Raw genomic sequence first — 11,921 nt, 5'->3', positions numbered from 1 at the left:
GGATAGCCCATTAAACCCCCATGTAATGCATTGCTGTGCTTTCCAAATCCAAAGTAGCCAAATCCACATTCTTCCAAAGCACGGTCGAGCCTATCACAGCAATACTCCTGTCCCTGGTACCAACTTCTGTCTAAGGACTCCCTAGGTCACAGAACTTATGAGTCGTATCTATATAGTGAGGGGGATTTGTTATGATGACTTACAGTCTGTAGTTCAACTTCCCAACAATGATCATCTATGAATGGAAGTCTGAAGATCCAGTAGTTGTTCAGTCCCTCAGGGCAAACAGATGAAGGGCAAATCGTCCTTCTTCCAATGTCCCTATATAGGTCTCAAGCAGAGGGTGTGGCCCTTAAATGTATGTACCACCATGCCTGGTTCTGGTACTTACATTGTCCCAGATGGCCTTGAACTCAGAGGTCTCCTTGCTTTAGTCCCCTGGGATTCATAGTCACTGTGCCTCAAGATCTCCATGCCAAGATTCAGGTCAGAAACTTGTATCTCCCAGCTTCAAGATCTGGATCACAGGTGAGCCTTCCAATTCTGGATTGTAGTTCATTCCAGGTATAGTCAAGTTGACAACCAGAAATAGCCATTACACTAATTTAAAGCCATTAGTTTAATCAAAGTGTCTACAGCCAGTTTATGGAGAGAATAGATTTAGGCAGGACTTTAGTTGCCAAGCAGAGTGTCAAAGGTAGGGATCACAACAAAGGCATAACGGGAGAGAGGAGAAGAAAGAGGGACCTGTCATGATAAGAGATTGACCATAATAAGCAGATGGTCAGGAGAAATGCATCCTGAGAATACGCTGATGGAACAAAGGCAGCCCAGGCAAGACTCAACAGCAAGTAACTTGGAGAGTGGAGCCTGGAATTTTCCAGTCTAGCTATAGAGAAATATATTAGGGATAATCACCCAGTAATTGTATTAAGCTGATCAAATAAGTCAATAGGACTATGTCTCAATTATCTAGGGACTGGCTGGGTCCCTAGAGTTCATAAATATATATTATAACAACATAGACACATATATACTTAAATATAACTTTAAAAGAAGATGAGAGCAATCTGGAAAGGACATTGACTATACCCATCCTTAGCTACCCACTCTATAGCTAACGATGCTTGTGCATCTGTACCTGCTCTCTCATACTTTGCTCTTCTTCCTTAACCTAATCATTCAGTCTGTTCACTTGAGCTGATCCTTTCTTACTTGAAAACATTTTCCCATTAATTTCTCCTGTCTGTCCAGTGCTTTTATTGTTTTCCACTTTGCTGGTTCAACCGGACATAAAGCCTGACTGTTATGTCACAGTGTTAAAAACACTTTCCTTGAGTTGTTTATTTTGAGATGTTCCCTGTTCCCCACTCACCTGGACAAGAAAACACTTGGCAAAGGTTGATTATATTCTGTCTCAAACCTATGCTATTTTCTCTTCAGTTACCTTTAGATAGACAGTCATTGTCTCACCGAGAGTAAAATTCAAATTGCAATGGTCTGTTGATGCACATATCAATCATTTGCCCCACCCACTTATTTTCTAAGTTTCATGTCTTGTTCTCCATTTCTTTTTTACAGTTCCAATAGACTTTGTCTTACTCTGTTTTCTGTCCATTTATGAAAAGTACAGGTGAAGAAGAGGATCTATTTGTTTCTTCCCCATGTACCTCCCCATCATTTGTTTTTTTAGAAACATAGTTACAGTATAAGTTTCAAAAGGAAAATAATTCAGCATATTACCAGGATCTCAGCTATTTCTTGAAACAAATTGTTATTCAGTAAATATTTATTAGACGGATGGAGGGATAAGGGAATAAGCTAATTAATGGATATGGATGCCCTAATGTTGGTGCAGAGGCTATGCACAAGGTGATCAATCAGTCAGTATTAACTGTTGTTTCCTTGTATTCCTGTTATAAGAATCCTACTTAGACCCTGTTCTGCATCACAAGTAAACAGGACATTTCAGTCTGAGTTAAAAGGTCTTGAGTATATATAAACATAAAAGAAAAACAAACAACATTGCATATTAAAATATGGGAATAGTTGAAAGGGATGAAAATAGCAGAACATGAAAGAAAGTTTCCATAGCTCTAGTGGGCTGCATCCTAAGGTGGTTCATAGGACCAAGGTCTGTTGGTCCACCAACATTCTATTAGATCTTGTATAGCTCACTAGGCTGATGAATCCAACTGTTTTCTGAAACAGCATATACAGTAGAAACAACTGCCTAAATTCCTAGCACTGTGTAATATATTAAGTACGTTTATCTCAGCAACTATGCCTATTTCACAGTCATACAAAGAAATACCAAGCACTTCTTTCAAACATTTATGTACTGATTTATATTATAGCTCTCTATTGTTTCTAGATGCTGACAAATTAAAATATGAATCTTCCAGTTTAATTCATATATTAACTCTGATTTCTAGGTTATTCCTCTTTCGCTCATTAGAGAACTCTTGTCAAGTTTGGGCTCAAAAGATAAACAGTTTAGCATCCTAGGAATAGGTTCAATAGGTGAAGCACTTTTATTTCTAATATGAAAATCAGAGTTCAGATCTCTAGACTCTATATAGGCATAACGGCAGCCTCTATTCCGATGTTTTAGGAGGCTGAGAAAGAGAATCTCCAGACCATCTGGTTTGCTAGTGTAGCTAATTGACAAGCTCTGGGTTCGTTTGAGAGACGTTGCCTTAGTAAATAAATGGAAAAGAGACCGTTGAAGATTCTTGACATTCGTTTTGAACATCCACATTTCCTCACATATTCGGGTCTTATAATTCTGATCTGAATCTCAGTGACCCATGGTACCCACTCATATACATGGCAATGCCCAGACACATGTGAATATCTACCACATTAAAGTAAAAAATGAAATTAAAGAGAGATCTATTCACATGTTTTATCATTCTGTGGTTATATATGATCATTGTGTCCTTATATAAATGAATACACAGATAGGTATTTTGATACTTATTGTGTACAGCTGATTCTTAGTCAGGTCCCTAAAATCTAAAACAAAGACAAATGAATATAATAATTCAATTTATTTGTTCGATTATACCTAATTATTTATTGGGAAGTGGTATTCATGAAAAAATTAAACAGAACAGTGCCACAGCAGGTGACATCAGCCCTAATGATCTGTGGCTTGGCTGTTTCTTCATGTTTCTGGTCCCTCTATGCTTTCATTTTCTTTTTTTTCTCCTTTTTTTTTTTTTTCTGGAGCTGGGGACCGAACCCAGGGCCTTGCGCTTGCTAGGCAAGCGCTCTACCACTGAGCTAAATCCCCAACCCCTCATTTTCTATTTTAATGCTTTCTTGGTTCTTCTGTGGACATTACTATTTCCTCTTACCGCTGTCTTTACTGCGAGAAGAACATCTCTAGGTACTAAATGTGCACAGAAAGTCCAGGAGTTAGAGTGATTTGACTTAGGATTTCCAACTCTATGATGGTACAAAAGTGGCATATACTCTTTATAGTCCACATTTTGACTGTCACTATTGTTTTCACTTTACATGCATGAGCATATGCTTATCATATACATACCTGTGGCCTATGGAGATCAGACAAAGGCTTGTAATTCCCTGGAACTCGAGTTGCAGGCCATGAGCTTCTATGTGATGGGTGTATTGGGAACTGAGTCCAGTTCTCTCAAATAAAAGCTGCTGAGGTATCTCTCCAGCACTCTGTTGCCACTCCCTACCCCTTTTGGAGAAAGGGTCTTCTTTATGTAGCCTAGACTGCCTTAAAATTCACAGCAGTCTTAATGCCTCAGGCTCAAGAATGCTAGGACTCTAAGTATGCACCATACCTGACTTCAAATTTTTAATTTTAGTCTTTTCAAAGGTAGATGAAGCAATGACTTGTTATGCAGGGCAAAGCAGTGAACTACAGCTCTATAAGCCAGCAACTGTTGGGGTAAATGACCAAATGTGGATATCATCCTGTTGCTGTCTCGTAATGAATCATTTTTAATAAACTATAGTTTTAATTTACAGCAGGCTTATGGGACACAGTCCTATTGTAAGTCAAAGGTCATTTGCATAACAACTAAATGTCCTCAGTGACTGTACTATATTTAAGAAAAGAAAGTCTCATTCTCCAGCACAGAATCTGAGGTGCTCTGCTTAGATACCACTGGGAACTAACCTCTTAACACTTTCCCCTTTCAAATTACAAAAATTGTAAAAACAGTGTTCTTTCCAGATGATCATAACATTTTTGTTTGAGACATGCTTTCATAATGTAGGTCAGAATAGCCTGTTATCTGAATATGTAGCCATGACTATATTTGAACGCAGAATCTTCCTGCTTCAGTCTCGTGCGTGCTAGGCTTACAAGCAGGTCCCAACACTCCCAGGAAAGCTTCTTTTGGGAGGGGATGTGACTTTGCTTTTAATTGTCCTCAGTTTTGTATTAGCATATAAAGTATCAGATAGCACTATGGTGTTTTTGACCAAAGGGTAGATACTCTTTGACCCTCACCTTCCCCACTCTTCCCCTTTCTGTACTGATCTACTCTGGTGACTTTCTCCCAGTCTCTTCTCGCTTGTCATGTCACATGTGTCCTTGTGCTCATCTACCAACCTTCTTCAACACTAAATTTCTACCTCTCGTGGCATCCTTTGTAGTTCTTCAGGGTTTACTCAAACTGGTATACAATTACAGGTATACATTGCAGAATATACCAGGCCTGCCTATAAGAAGAATATGTACCTTTTCCTTTTTGTTGTTTGTGTTCCCTCTCTGAACATTGTGCCTTCAATCTAGACCAGTTCTCCTGCAAGCTTATCGTCCTTGATAGATGAATAAAATCCCCTAGTATGTATCTACTGCATCTCATTTCCCATTCATATGCCAATGAACATCTAGTATTTTTTGATACTCTGATTAATGCAGCAGTGAACATGATCATGCAAGTGTGTCTGTGGTAGAATATAAAGTCCTTTGGGTCTATGCCCAGGAGTGATGTAGCTGGATCATATGGTAGTTCTATTTTTAGTATTTTGAGAAACCTCAATGCAGATTTCCATAATAGCTGTTCAAGTTTTCACTCCAACCAGCACTGGGATCCTTTTTACCACCATCCTTCTCAGTATTTACAGTTAGATTTACTGGTCATAAATAGCTGTTATGACGTGGGGAGAGGCAACTCTAAGTACACTGACTTTCAGTTCCCTCATGACTAGCCATGATGAGTACTTTCCTTTTGCAAAATAAAATTGAAGATTTTATTTCCAATGTATCAATGTATAATCTGAGTAATCCCTGGTTTTTTTTATTAGTCACATCAACTACTAAATATGAGACCTTAATGAACACAATGCTATTAGACTTCCCGAAAAGACTGAACATTTTTCTGTTCTTGCCAGAGTATGTATTAGTTTTACCTTTTTTAATTGGATAATTTATGTATTTACATTTTAAATATTATAGCCTTTCTCAGTTTCCCCTCTGGAAACCCACTGTCCCATCCCCTTCCCCCTGCTTCTATGAGGGTGCCCCCAGTCCCACCTATCCACTCCCACCTGACCACCCTAGCATTCCCATACACTGGGGAATCCAGCCGTCACAGGACCAAAGACCTCTCCTCCTATTGATGTCAGACAATGCCATCCTCTGCTACATATGCAGCTGGAGCCAGAGTCCCTCCAGGTGTACTCTTGGGATGTTGGTTTAGTTCTTGGGAGCTCTGGGGTGTCTGGTTGGTTGATATTATTGTTCTTCCTATGTGGTTGCAAATCCTTTCAGCTCCTTCAGTCCTTCCTCTAACTCCTCCACTGGGGACTCCATTCTTAGTTCAATGGTTGGCTTCAAGCATCTGCCTCTGTATTTCTCAGGCTCTGGCATAGCCTCTCAGGAGACAGTTTTATCAGGCTCATGCCAACATGCACTTCTTGGCATCTGCAGTATTGTCTGGGTTTGGTGTCTGTATATGGGATATGTCGTAAAGTGGGACAGTCTCTGGATGATCTTTCCTTCAGTCTCTGCTCCACTTTTTTTGTCTCCATATTTCGTCCTGTGAATATTTTGTTCTCCCTTCTAAGAAGGACTGAAGTGTTCACACTTTGGTCTTCCTTGCTTTTGAGCTTCACATGGTCTGTGAATTGTATCTTGGGGATATTGAGCTTTTGGACTAATATCCACTTATCAGTAAATGTATACCATGTGTGTTTGTCTGTGTGAGGTTTGGGTTACCTCACTCAGGATGATATTTTCCAGTTCCATCCATTTGCCTAAGTATTTCATGAAGTCATTGTTTTTAATAGCTGAGTAGTACTCCATTGTGTAGATGTACCACATTTTCTGTATCCATTCCTCCGTTGAGGGACATCTGGGTTCTTTCCAGCTTCTGGCTATTATAAATAAGGCTGCTATGAACATAGTGGAGCATGTGTCTTTGTTATACGTTGAAGCATCTTTTGGGTATGTGCCCAGGAGAGGTATAGCTGGGTCCTCAGGTAGTTCAATGTCCAATTTTCTGAGGAACCTCCAGATTGATTTCCAGAGTGGTTGTACCAGTTTGCAATCCCACCAACAATGGAGGAGTGTTCCTCTTTCTTCACATCCTTGCCAGCATCCGTTGTCACCTGAGTTTTTATCTTAGCCATTCTGACTGGCATGAGGTGGAATCTCAGGGTTGTTTTGATTTGCATTTCCCTGATGACTAAGGATGTTGAACATTTCTTTAGGTACTTCTCAGCCATTCAATTTTCTGCAGCTGAGGATTCTTTGTTTAGCTCTGTACTCCATTTTTAATAGAGTTATTTGGCTCTCTGGAGTCTAACTTCTTGAGTTCTTTGTATATTTTGGATATCAGCTCTGTATCAGATGTAGGATTGGTAAAGATCTTTTCCCAACATGTTGGTTGGGACAATGTCCTTTGCATTACAAAAGCTTTGCGATTTCATGAGGTCCTATTTGTTGGTTCTTGATCTTATCGCATAAGCCATTGGTATTTTGTTCAGGAAATTTTCCCCAGTGCCCATGTGTTCGTGGCTCTTCCCCACATTTTCTTCTATTACTTTGAGTGTATCTTGCTTTTTGTGGAGGTCCTTGATCCACTTGAACTTAAGCTTTGTACAGGGTGATAAGAATGGTTCAATTTGCATTCTTCTATATGCTGACCTCCAGTTGAACCTGCACCATTTTTTAAAAATGCTGTCTTTTTCTCACGGGATGGTTTTAGCTCCTTTGTCAAAGATCAAGTGACCATAGGTGTGTGGGTTCTCTTCTGGGTTTTTAATTCTATTCCACTGATCTCCCTGCCTGTCTCTGTACCAATACCATACAGTTTGTTTGTTTTGTTTGTTTTTTAATCATTATTGCTTTGTTATAATGCTTGAGGTCAGGGATGCTTTTTTATTTTATATCTCTAATTTTTCATGCATGTGATTACAGATATAAACCTCTTAGTAATTCAGACCACTGTGGTTGAGCTTTAGCTGTGCCTGTGTGGTTCTAGTATACTATAATCTCATTTTTATCTAGATTTTGGAAAATGTTTTGGTTCCTCAATGTTTATTCAGCCTCCCAGTATTTTGTAGTATTTGTAGATTTTGTGGCTGTTGATTTCTAGTTTTTATTTTATAATAATCTGGTAAGATATAACAAATCATCTAATTCTTTTTTATATATTTTCTCTCTAAATGTTTCTTTGTGGCCTATGATATGACCGGTTTTGGAGCAGTTTGTATGTACAACTTAAAGAAACGTGTATTCCATGTCTGTAGAGAAGGATATTCTACACACACACATTACTATATCATTATAATGTAATATATACTATATTTTATTATTAGCAGTAGTAGTTTTAGTGTTCTTTTTATAAAATTGAAGCTCCAGCAACTGGTTCATAAATGTTTCCAGCTATTATATCTTCTTGATGTGTTATTTCACTCATTTCTATAGGTAATACTATTTATTCTGCTTTCTAGTTTGGTCTTGAAGTCTTTCTTATCGGACACTAGTACAGCTATGGTTGCTGGTTTATAGACTGTGTTCGCTCAGTCATTGAGTTTTGTCCTTCAACATTCAGGTTTTGAATATCTTTTTCCAGATAAGTGTGTTTCTTGAAGGTGATATATTGTTGTTTTGTTTATTAATTCAGCTAATTTATCTGCATTTTTTTATTGGAGAGTTGAAGCCATTTGTGTCCAGGTTATTATTGGAAAGGTTTTTTTTCTAAGAATTTGTTAGGTGGTATTGTGGTTTTCTTGATGTTGGCATTTATTGCTCTTCTCTCTTGTTTGTTTCAAGCTTATGAATTGGGTATGTTTGACTTTTTTCCTAACTTTTTTATCCATTTTTTCCACAAAGTATAAACTTTCATGTGCTGTTATAAGGAAAAAAAACTATCTATCTTCTCCTGCACAATAGATTACTCTTTAAGAATTTTCTGAAGTGATGGCTCAAATGTTATGAATTGCCCTGACTTTTGTTTGCCTTAAACATCCTCATTTATTCATCAGTTTTAAAAATACTTTCACTTTCTTGATTCAGAGTTATTTACTTTCAGAGTTTGAAATAATGTCATTCTATGGTTTTCTGGATTGGGAAGTTGCTAAGGAAAGGGCTAGGTTCTTCTAAAATTTCTGACATTACAACTTGGCCTTCTTTCTCATTTTGCTTTTAGTATTGTCTAATTACTTCCATTTTAGATATCCCAATTATGACTTGTTTTAGAGTGGTTCATCTTTTGTCATGTCTCTTTGGGGTGTGTTGAGTATCTGGATGTCTTTCTTTGTGTTTGGGAATCTCTGTGCTATAGCTTACTAAAACAGTCTGTCTCCTTTTATGTTATCTCTATACCTTCTACCACAGAGTCTTAGGTTTTACTTCTTGAATGTATCCAAGGGTTTTTAGTGTGTGTGTGTGTGTGTGTGAGAGAGAGAGAGAGAGAGAGAGAGAGAGAGAGAGAGAGAGAGAGAGAGAGAGAAGAGAAGAGAAGAGAAGAGAAGAGAAGAGAAGAGGAGAGCCATTGCCTCAGTTTTGTCCCTTATTCCTGAAATGTCTAGCTTTCTGAGGTGGTGCATTTGACTGACCATTTCTTTTATTTTTATTATTTCTCTTTGGTCCCTTTACTGCCTTCCAATTTCCTTTATTTTTTATCCATATTTTGGGTGTTTGCTTGCAATATTGCAAATTACTGGCATTCCCTTAGAGAGTGCCTTGCTGAAGTCTTTAGTTTCTTTAGTTCCTATGCTTAATTGAGTTTTTTCTATAATTATTGGTACTTTTAAAAGGTAGGACTCTCAGACATTTCAATCATCTCTGTGATTTTGGATCCCATTATAGGATAGCTGGAAGTTGGGGATGGATGTTGGTCAGTAGCTGTCTTATATTCTTTGTGTTTCTTTCTTGTGTTTTAACTGTTGTAATAGCTGTCGTCAATTTTTAACTTCCCCATTTTTCCATATGTCTTTGGCTTTTTTGGTTTTGATTTTCAGTTTTCACTTTATCTGATGTTCACTGAAGCTAGGTAAAGGGAATCTTTGATTGGTTAAGTTTCATCATTGTTCTTAATTCAATTAGCCCAGAGAAAAGACTTTGGTCACAAACTAGTTAGCAGTATCTGCTTGGTTAAACCTTGATTCTGCCTTTTATACTAACTTGGGTTTGTGCACTAGAACCTAGAAGCTGTCTCAGTCCACTAGGCTCATAACTTTTAGCAGTCATTTCCCACACTTGTCAATAATCAACCTTCCTCCTAAAAGCTCTCTTATAGCATCAGTTTGGATCCTTGGCTGCATATTGCTATTAAATATTTATCAAAGGAGGATTGATAACGGTATATTCAATATAACAAAGTTAATTAATGTTTCTTCTGTGGCATCCATATGTTTCATTTATTTTTTACTCATTTCCTGTCTTTGGAACAGCCTGGCTAGGAATTAGTGCAGGCATCCATTGACAGGCCTTCTGTCAACAGTTTCTCCCAGAAAGCTAATTTGGAATTTGGAATGTCTCAGTTCAATGTAGTATTGAAGTTATGCTAAATTTTAATGTATAGATATTAAGACCTTTATAATGTTGATCCACAGATGAGAGAAAATGTTGATTTTAACTTTTCACTCAATATGACGATCTCCAGTCATATATATTTTCCTAAAAAAACCCAATTACATTCTTAGTTATGACTAAATAAAACTCATTCTATTATTAAGATTCAGTGGCAATTCCCAATAGATTTACTACACTGTTTATGGAAACCGGTTCCTTCCTGTTCATTAGCTGGAAGACAACAGATGGCCTCTCAGGTAGATGCATGACTCCGTGTCCATGCTAGATGTACCAAAGAACTCTCTAGCACGGCCTCTTATCTGTCTTGAAACCTAAAGAAAATCATGGATGTTACATGACTCCATAAAGTGCTGGGTATGGCTTCCAGTCAAAGGGCCAGTGTTATTAGTTTTGTCACCATCTTGAGTCATTCTAAGACAGAAGTGACTTTGCTTTAAACAAGTGTACTAACAATCAAATGTCTTAATGGATAGTTTGCTTCTTCAAATAAGGTTTGAGAAGTCATCTGCTTTTCCAGCAATGTTTGTTTCCTTTGAGGACCTTTCAAAAATCAAGGACCATTAACAAGTACTTAAAACACACTGAGGTTTTTGTTTTTTTTTACAACAAAACTAATTGGCCATACCTGAGTACATTAAATGTCTGTAATGCCAAATATACTTTGGACAAATAGAAATTTAATAAAGAATTACACAGAGATATACAACATGACAAAAAGATGAACTGACTTATTATATGATATAATAAGATTCATATGGTACCACTTAGAAGAAAGTTTGAATCTGAACCTGAAGAGTATGTTAATTTAAATCTCAAAGGGCATATAAAGGATGGAGGGGTACCACCTGGTGATGTGGTCACTAAAACGAAATGTTTAGAAAATTTTATATAACAAGTAACCTACTTATTTTATACAGCTAAGACAGTAGAAGAAAGGGTGTGTGGGGGTGGAAAATTCTTATAGATTGCAACAGATTTAAGCGGCTCATGAACAGAATGTCTAATTTGTATGAAGTCTAACTTAAAATTCAGTTACTAAAAGATGTTTATGAAAAAAATTATAGATAGATGACCAATAATATGATATTATATCTCTTGAGTATATATATTGCAGTGACCTTATAGCTACATTGCAGAAATAATTTTGTATATATTAATGGTATGTGCTAAAATGTTTTTCTAGTTAATGTTGTGTATAGGATTTGCTTCCACAATCTCCAATAATTTGAAGCAGAATAAAGTATGGAGTGATAAAAGGTGAAGTAGCAATGACAGCATATAGGTGTTAATGAAGCAGAGATACAGGTAAATTAGTGTTAATTATGATATTCCTTCTAATTTTGTACAAGATTGATTTATATTTTTTACAGTAAAAATTTTAAACCAGAGAAGAGGGTAGAATTTGAAACAGAAAGAAGATGACAGAAAGCACCTCTGAACCTCGCAATGCCCCCAGGGTATTGATAGCCCAGCAGTATCTCTCTCTTGGGTTACACAGATAGTTCAAACTCTGCTTCCTGTAAATTAAATTTTGCAGTGAGATTCTATTTGCAACCAAGATTCTAATACAAGGAGTCAGCCAAGAGCATGCTAATGAGCTTCCCAGTACGTACATTAGAGAACGGAAAGTGTCTAAACCTACTTTATATAGAGATCCTGTAAGAACTATGCTTTATATAGACTGCATGGCTTCCATTCAAGTGCCAATCACGTTTGTCTGGGACTAAATTTGATGGACTATGCGTAGGTCCTCTTCATCAGAACGAAAACTAAACTACATCAGAACGAAACAATAGAAGAACCATCACTGTGGAGAGACAGAGGGAAGAAAGGAAGGATGAGAAATTGAAGATGTTTTGAATTTAGATCAATGTTTTGACTCATTTTA

Source organism: Rattus rattus, chromosome 1 (genome assembly GCF_011064425.1).
Source record: "Rattus rattus isolate New Zealand chromosome 1, Rrattus_CSIRO_v1, whole genome shotgun sequence".
Classification (NCBI taxonomy): Eukaryota; Metazoa; Chordata; class Mammalia; order Rodentia; family Muridae; genus Rattus; species Rattus rattus.
Note: the sequence above shows the minus strand (reverse complement) of the source record.